An 8,222-nucleotide genomic window follows, 5' to 3' on the forward strand; every position below is an offset into this window, starting at 1 on the left:
AGGCAGTCCTGTGTTCCAAATATCTTTACTTCATATACATACATCAGACACTTTCTGCACCATCCTCCTGTTCCACTCACACTAACGTGATTCAACTAAGTAGATTGGTGTATGACAAAAAATTAAAATATGATAGCTGCTTCTAGAGTTCTGACTATATCCAGGAATTTCTGTCAAAGCAGAAGTATTCTGAACTAGGAAAAAAGTACCTCTAAACACAATTTTTCTTTTAAAAAGTCAATATTTCTGCTAGAGTAGTACATAACCAAAACCAAACCATACCTGTTCTTAAGTAGCATGTTCAGTGATTAGACTTACATATGCAAATGCTAAACTTCAACACCAATCGTTTTCCTAATGCTGTCATTCACTATTTTGATTCATTATCTCTGCCAAAATTGGGCTCATTTGGATTAGGTTTCACTGTTTTGTCAGTCTGGCCACACCATCTATTTCAGACAATAGGTAACTATGTTTATGCTGTAGCTGTAAAGACCATTTACTGTCATCCACAGTAGCCAACTGAGATTTCTAAAAATGGGCTTTGCAAATGCATTCAAGAACACAGTACAAGTTTTCTAGGAAAGCTTCACTGTGTACAGTTTTAAATACAAATCCAACAAGTATTTTTTTTGTTTTAATGTTTTATTAAACTTAGACTGGGTACTCTTAAAGAAGAGCCAGCATTGTTTAATGGACTAAGGTTTGCCAAAAAGATCGTACACTTTCCTTGAATTATCAACAAGAGTTCCACACAGGAAATATAATAAAAGGTGTACACGTCACTATGCACTGTTTATAGAAGACTCCAAGCTTTTAAAAGAAAGCAAAGTGGAATGAGATTTTTATAGAACAGGAAAATACAGGGAGAAAACAAGTTTTCAAAATAAGTAGCAGTGCATAGTGTTCACTGTAATGCATTATTGACATGAACAACATACACTAGCTAGAAAAGGAAAATTCTTACTTGCCTGGAGCTTGAAGCTTGGAACCTGAAAAAAGCCACATATTCAGTGAAAGTTATTTGAAGAACTAGTGATTTTAGGCAGCAATACTACCAGGTTCAATGCCCAGATTTACTCAGAGCATATGCTAAAGTCACATTTGCAAAGCCAACCAGAAAGCTGAATGGAACCTAAAACTACCAACCACCTCTTTCCACCAATGCCAGTAAAATACCACTAAATGCAGCAGCATTCAAAGTTTTGTTGGAAATACATGAACTCCAACAGAATCTTAAATCATCTTTCCATCTAGTACTTCTATTTTCAATCCCATAAGATAGGAAAAAAAATGCAACTTCAGTGGAAGTCTCCACAAAATATAAACTTCTAGCAGACATGACCACATATGAAGACATACTGGTCTATGCAACTGAAATAGAAAAGCATTTACCAGGAGCCAAATGGGACCACAATCAAACACTACCCTAACTGCATGCCCTTCAAAGCATTTCAGTTTAAAAGCTGCTATCACTGTGTGGTAACCTGCAATAAACTGACAGCAGTCAGTGGCCTAAAAAAACTTTTAAGCATTAAACTACAATTTAGGAAATTGCTTTAAGGACATACACAGAAATTTATTTCCTCTAAAAAGAAAATTTAAATATTTCTTTACTTGCTATAAAACTGCAACTAATGCACAATACAGGTTTTAGCTATACCAATGATTACTCTTGTTTTACTATTCTGCTGAATCCCAGGTTTTAAAACTTCTTCTGTTTTGAACTAGGTGGCAAGCATACCAGAGCAAACAACAACTCCGCCTCACCTTCTGTCAGGAATTTGCAGTAAGTATAGACTACCTTGTAATCCAGTTCAGGAAACAGAAATTTCAAATTTGCGAAGAAAAGACAATGAAAGAACAATTTCAAACAAAACCCTCCCAATTGTGTTTGTGCTGCAAACTAGGAGTTTAGAGTTATTTCTGGCAGCACACCAGGCCAGCAAAGTAGCATTTTTGTATCACTCTCTGGAGTGTAATCAGTTTCCATTTCTTTCTCCCATACTTCACCTGGTGTCAGCACCTTTCTTTACCATAATTTAAAAAAACAAAAAAGAAAAAGAAAAAACCCACAACACCAACCCACACACTTAGCAAAGTAGCAGACCAATTTTGTACTAAACTGAAATAGTTTTTACTATTATTCTTTTATATAAAACAGCTTTGCCTGGAGAATTTTCAATATGTGAAACTAAGAGCAGATTTTTTTTTTTGCCTGAATATTGATGGTGTTTTCTTTTAACAAGCCTTGCCTAAAGATTACTCACAGAGACAAGAGAGCTGTCCTTCAATTCCTCACATTAACTTGTGCATTGATTCCCAAAACATGTGCTTTTACAAGCAGTTCAGCTGGAAAGACTAATCCGAAGCGGATTGACACATCATCTCACATCCCACTGAACAGTCCTGTTTTCTCCACCAGGCTGTCACCAGCATTTGGGCAGGAGACCCAGAAAGATGTCACATCACCTCCCCAGCAGCAGTTCCATAAGCCTCCCATAAGTGCCTACAGAACCATAACATTAGGAGCAGCACACACCACCACATAACACCATCAAAGGCTGGTAAGCACAACATTCACATTCTTTTCTGGAACATTTTTATCATTAGTCATGAAATAGCTACAGCGAAGGAGACTCGTAATAATACATGATATCAGGGGAGAGGTTTAGCAACTAGGAGAACAATTTATTAGGAGTATTTGAAGTAAAATTCAACATTTCCTCTACAACCAGTATTGGTACAGAGCATTTTCAAATTAGACTCAATTACCTAGATACACGTTTTTATTTCTCATGTTAGAAAATTTGAAAGTTAAAATAAGGTGGTGCAGCTATTTCTAAAAGGGGGAAAAAGTTTCTGTATATTATTCAACCAAAAAAAGCTCCATACAAAATACGTTATTTTCCAGGTTTGTGAGACCCCGTGGGAAGTTAGGGCAGGAGAGGCACAGTAGGGACACAACAGTGACTCCTCACCTGGCAGGTTTAAATACAGGCAGCTACAAAAGCAGCTTCAGTCCCATATTAATCCCAAGGGAGATTCTAACAGCCCAAGAACACAAAGTCGTTTTATTGAATGCCCAAGGACTGGTAGGGAAAGATGGGGTGGGAGAGCGAGGCAGGCATCAACAAATATCACAGCTGAGGCAGTTCAACAAGGCTGATGAGACTTCAGTCTCTGCTACATTTAATTTCAGCTACTACTAGAAGTCAAATTTTTTTGAATCAGACAGAAAAAGCACATATCTTCTGCTTTCTCTCACCACTACAGCACTCTTAAAACCTAAACATGCCTGGATGTTTAAAAAGCTGGCACATGTAGTTCTCCACTGCTGAGTGGAAGCAGGCATGAACTGTCAAAAGCAATTCTAGATGAAAGGTCAAAGTAAAGAAAGGAATAATATCTGTTTCACAAAATACATTTGCTCTCTCTAGTAATGAAAGCAAATGACTTTATCCAGTGGTTCAATAACCTACTTCTGTAACAGTTCCACATGAACTGCCCTGGCATGGCAAGAAGCAGCCCTCATTACAAAGTATTTCCAATCACATGCCTAAGGCAGCACCGAGAGACGTCACTTAGGGCAAAGCATCCGCTGAAACAGGTGCTGGGAGAAAAATGTTTCTGCTTTTTATGGAAGTAGAGAAAAAAGGCTTTTACGCTATAGTGGCCCGAAGCAGGATGCCAACTAACTCGCTCTTGTTTTCTGACCTCCAACAGCAAACATGAAACCCTGAATCAGAGTCAAGAAAAAACTTGTACATGCCCTTCCAGAGAGCATTCCTGAATTACACACACTCCCAGACTGTTTCTAATTTTTAGAGGCTGACAACATAATTGCTAAGATGGTCATAAATAGCTTTTTCTAAAAAAATTGTATTCTCATTCCTGCATTCTCCATTCACATGGTGATTTTTAAAAGATTTATACTTTTACTATCAAAATAATTCACCAAACTATCCAGAGGCCTTGCAGGCAAAACAGCTGTCAGATTCCATATCAGGTGGGCAGAAACAGCCTGTCCAAAAATTACTTGCAACTGTCACAAATAAAGTGCAAGCTAAAGACCACACTTCTATCAGACAGATGACTCAGTCCATCTGTTAGTTTACTTAAGAACAAGGAAAGTAACCTGAATTCTTGTATCCACCTGAAAAAAAAAAAACCTGCCCACACCACCAATTTTTCTCTTGAGATACAAGCAATTTTAGGAACTGTATTGCTTGCAGTTATGCATATCCAGTCTAATTTAACTGCCTGCTTGCACTTCCAACATTTTGTCAGATATTTCTCAACTAAATTAAGCTTCCTACTTCAAATACACTATTCGGGCAAGTATTAAAACTAAAGGCATAATTCCAAAGAGTTACCTTACATATCCAACAATAACTTAATGCCACCATCAAATTGATGGCTTTGCTGCTGTGTTATTTCACCACCTTAAATAACTGCAGTTATTGCAGTAGACTGAACTGTACTATTGTCATGAATAATGCTCTTGTATACCCACTTTCCTGGAAACCCTAGGAAACGCGTGTGGGTTCCTTCAAGAATTCCTAGTCCTAATGAAGGTACATGTTTTGTTACTGCTGCTGTGGGCTTTCACTCAGTAAACAGTGAGTATGGTATTAGTTTTCTTAGCAGAACACCTAAAATATAACGAAGGCTTACCAACCCAGGCACAAAATATGCTGACTTTTAAATAATAACGTGAAGTGCATTCTGTAGCAAAATACTTAAGCAGAAAAGCTGCTGATTATAAGTATACAGAAATTTCAGTGTGGCTTAGAGACCACAAATTTAGCTACCCTTTTAGCTTAAAAACACAAGTGAGAATACAACATGATTTTCTGAAAAGGCAAAATCTATACTAATTTAGCTGCTTCCCCTATCTAAACATGGAATGAAATTCACATATATATGATATGCATAGTAGCCCATCAGAAACAGAAATTATTATACTGGGCTCTTAAAATACTAGAATTTAAAATGTCTTAAAAACACTGTTTCCTTCCCAGTTCTTGGGAACTTGGGTAATGAAACCCGACTAAGCAGTCTGCTTTCTGACCAGCACACTAATGAAAAACAATTCTTCCCCACACAAAGAAATGGATGTAGCAATCCCAAGAGAAGGCTGTAGAGTTTGATTTTTAAAAAGTTGGTATCTTGTAAAGCTCATTTATTTTTATTGGAGTTAACATTCAAAATGAGCCTGACACAAAAAAAAAAAAAAAAAAAAAAAAAAAAAAAAAAAATCAAGATAATTCAGTTAACCTTCACTGTAGATTCCCAACTCTAGCAGCGGAGTTGTGTTTACCAGCTTCCGTAATACAGACTTCAACATATGCTACAATAAAAGTCTGTTCACACACGTTCTTCTTGTACAAATACGATGGGAAGCCATGCTATTACTAGAACAGGGGCACCCAACCCTGCTGTTACCTACATCTTCAACACCTCTTCCCCCCACCACATTGCAGTCAGCTGGTGAATGGAAACCTCACCGAATATGCCTATTCCTGGATACCTATTACAATATAAGTGCTTTCAGGAAACTCTATTAGGGGCAGCACTTAGTCAGCTAACCAGAGCACAAAGGGAGCAACAGGTGTTCATGGGAATCAGCTGTTTACCTAGGGCAGGAGACACAGATACACACAGCCCTATTCAAGCTGGCTTCTGAACCAAGTAACTTCATACTTAGGCTAGACCATTTAACTGGGATATTTAATATTCAGAGTTTCACTGCAACCTAAAACCCCTAACAGATGTTATTCAAATAGCGTATCATTTCAATTTGAATACAAAGCAGACTTCTGCAAGAATTAATTCTTGTGTAGTGTCGGTGTTTGTGTCTTACAGAATCGCTGAATATTTTATCTTTCAAAGATGCTCTTCACAACGATGTTTGGTATTATTTGACAGAAGTAAAACAAGTCTGCTCTTCAGTAACTGACCAGCTAATCACTCAGACAAGATGTGAGAACTTAACACAAAATCATCAGAATTAGTGCAGGCTCATGATGGCTGAAGAATAGCCAAAGCACAGGAAAGAGAGTGAGGGTGCCTTCCCCCCATCCCAGTTCATCTATTTATTTTTTTATTCTTTGGAGCACCAACTGCATACTTACCTGCCCAACAGCAACGGCAGAATGCAGTTTACTCATTCCACGAGACCATCAGTATTGTGCCAAAAGTATATTTTTATTATTAACTGCTAAGATTTAACACCACCTGCAAACAGAAGAGCTGTATATGAAACGCTGGTCACTTGTCCCATCTACCCTGCCGCTCCTCACGCATCACACCTTGCCTTGACCAGTGACTGCACATTAAAAGACATTGCCTGAACAAAATACAGCATGAAGATATTGTTTAAACATGTTTCAGAAATATACCACCAACCATAGCCTAAACAAGTCCAAAGACAGAGCGTGCAGTGAAAGCTTGCCATTGTACTGGAGTTGGACCAATTAAACAAAACTGAGTGAATTTAATAGTGCCTCTATAGAGAGAAAATACTTCTTTAACCACATCATTTTCTTACCCTGTGTAGTTTAATTGGTGCAGCTTGTTTCTTTTTACCAAAGGGTTGGAACCAAGCATTCTTGAAGTCAGATTCCTTTGAAACACCCCATAACCACTCATCAGAGAGACCCTTCAAATCACAACTGCATCTCCCTCTTACCAGCTTGATGCTCTGCAGGCACGAGCAGATAGAAAGCTTCAAGACCAGTAATATATTCATTTACCTACCTTTACTCACTGCTGCAAGTCAACTGTTCAATCATCTAAATAAGCAACCTAAGGGTAGGTTCAACCTAGACACTTTCCTGTTGTGCTGGTTAAGAGAAATACTCGTGCTCCCTCCAAGCTGGCACAAGTCCTAGCACACATACAGTTACATCAGTGAACAGTGAGCAGTCCTGCTGCTATAGCCCACTTCACTCAGCATCACCCGCACAATTCAAGCACTTTTTGCCAGCACGAAACCCAAACCTACACGGGGCTTCCCAAGATATGTATGCCAAGCCTTGCTCGATTAGCAGCATTCATTGTGCTAAAGGCTGTTGAGGTAATTAAAAATAACACCTCTGCTTAAAGGATCTGTATACGAACTGTAGGTTTTCCAAGTTGTAACTTTTCATTTGCAGGGTATCTGACTTCTACATGAGTAACATGAATAACTGAAAATAAATTATCACAAGACAAAACAAAGCTTAAAATAACGTAGGACATAAATACCTACAGTTAACAAAGAAAACTAGAGGGAAATACAGGAACACAATTCTAAACAAACAGCAGGGAGATTGTTCCCATGCTTCCCGCTGCGACGCTACCCTTTCCACTGAAGGTGCACTGAAGAAGGAACCCTCATAGTACAAAAAATTTTATTAGGATTTTCCTGTAATTTACAGCGAATTCTAATGGCTCATCAGTTTCATGCAGCAGAGGAATTTGCCGACTTTGATCACGCAAATCTTGCCGGACCTCTAATCCAAAGGACCTCACGACTTACGGTCGGGTCTTTAGACAAAGAAGGTTCATATCCAACTGCAAGGCAGACAATAACTTCCAGGCGAAAAAAAAAGAAAGGCATGAGTAACTCGTTTCCCCAGCTGTCTGAGTGAGGGGCAGGCCTACAGGGAGCACGGCGTCCCCGAGCAGCCAGACCAGCGCTCGGCCACCGAGCCGCATTTCTCACCGGGTCCTGCACCAATCCAGAAAGGAGATTATGGAAACAGAACAGGCGCTAAAAGCGAGCTGGGGGGAGGATGGCGGGGGAAAGGGGGGGAACGGGCCAGGGAGACAGAAAATCGCCTTCAAATGAATGAGCCGGCGGGGAGCGGGAGTTCCCGGCGGGAAGGCGGCAGGCACCCACCTCCCTCCCCGCCGCCCCCAGCCGCGGCCACCTCTGTGTTTACATCCCAAACCTCCGAACGCGACACTTTCCCGGCTGCCGAGAGGGGGATCCCCCCTCCCTGCTTCCCTCCCGGCGCCTCTTTATTGATTACCGAGGGAAAAGCCCAGCTGCTGGTGCAATGCAACACGCGCCGGGTAAGGCGGAGGGGAAGGGGGGGGAAAAAAAATCACCACCGGCAGAGAAAGAAAGGAGACGGGCGCCCGGGGCTCTCGCCGTGCCCGGCCCGGGGGAGGCGCCGGAGCGCGGCCGCCCCCCGCCCCGGCCCGGGCCCCGCCGCCGCCCCCCGACCGCA

The 8,222-nt window shown here is 40.5% G+C and overlaps 1 protein-coding gene across 10 annotated transcripts in view; it reads right to left on the minus strand.

Moving 5' to 3' along the window:
* The window catches only part of ENAH (ENAH actin regulator), a 90,977-nt gene that overhangs the window by 81,831 nt on the left and 924 nt on the right, over positions 1–8,222 (minus strand). The window lies entirely within an intron of this gene.

Source organism: Corvus kubaryi, unplaced genomic scaffold (assembly GCF_017639235.1).
Source record: "Corvus kubaryi isolate FWS band 111438036 unplaced genomic scaffold, C.kubaryi_AGA036_p1.0 76, whole genome shotgun sequence".
Lineage (NCBI taxonomy): Eukaryota > Metazoa > Chordata > Aves > Passeriformes > Corvidae > Corvus > Corvus kubaryi.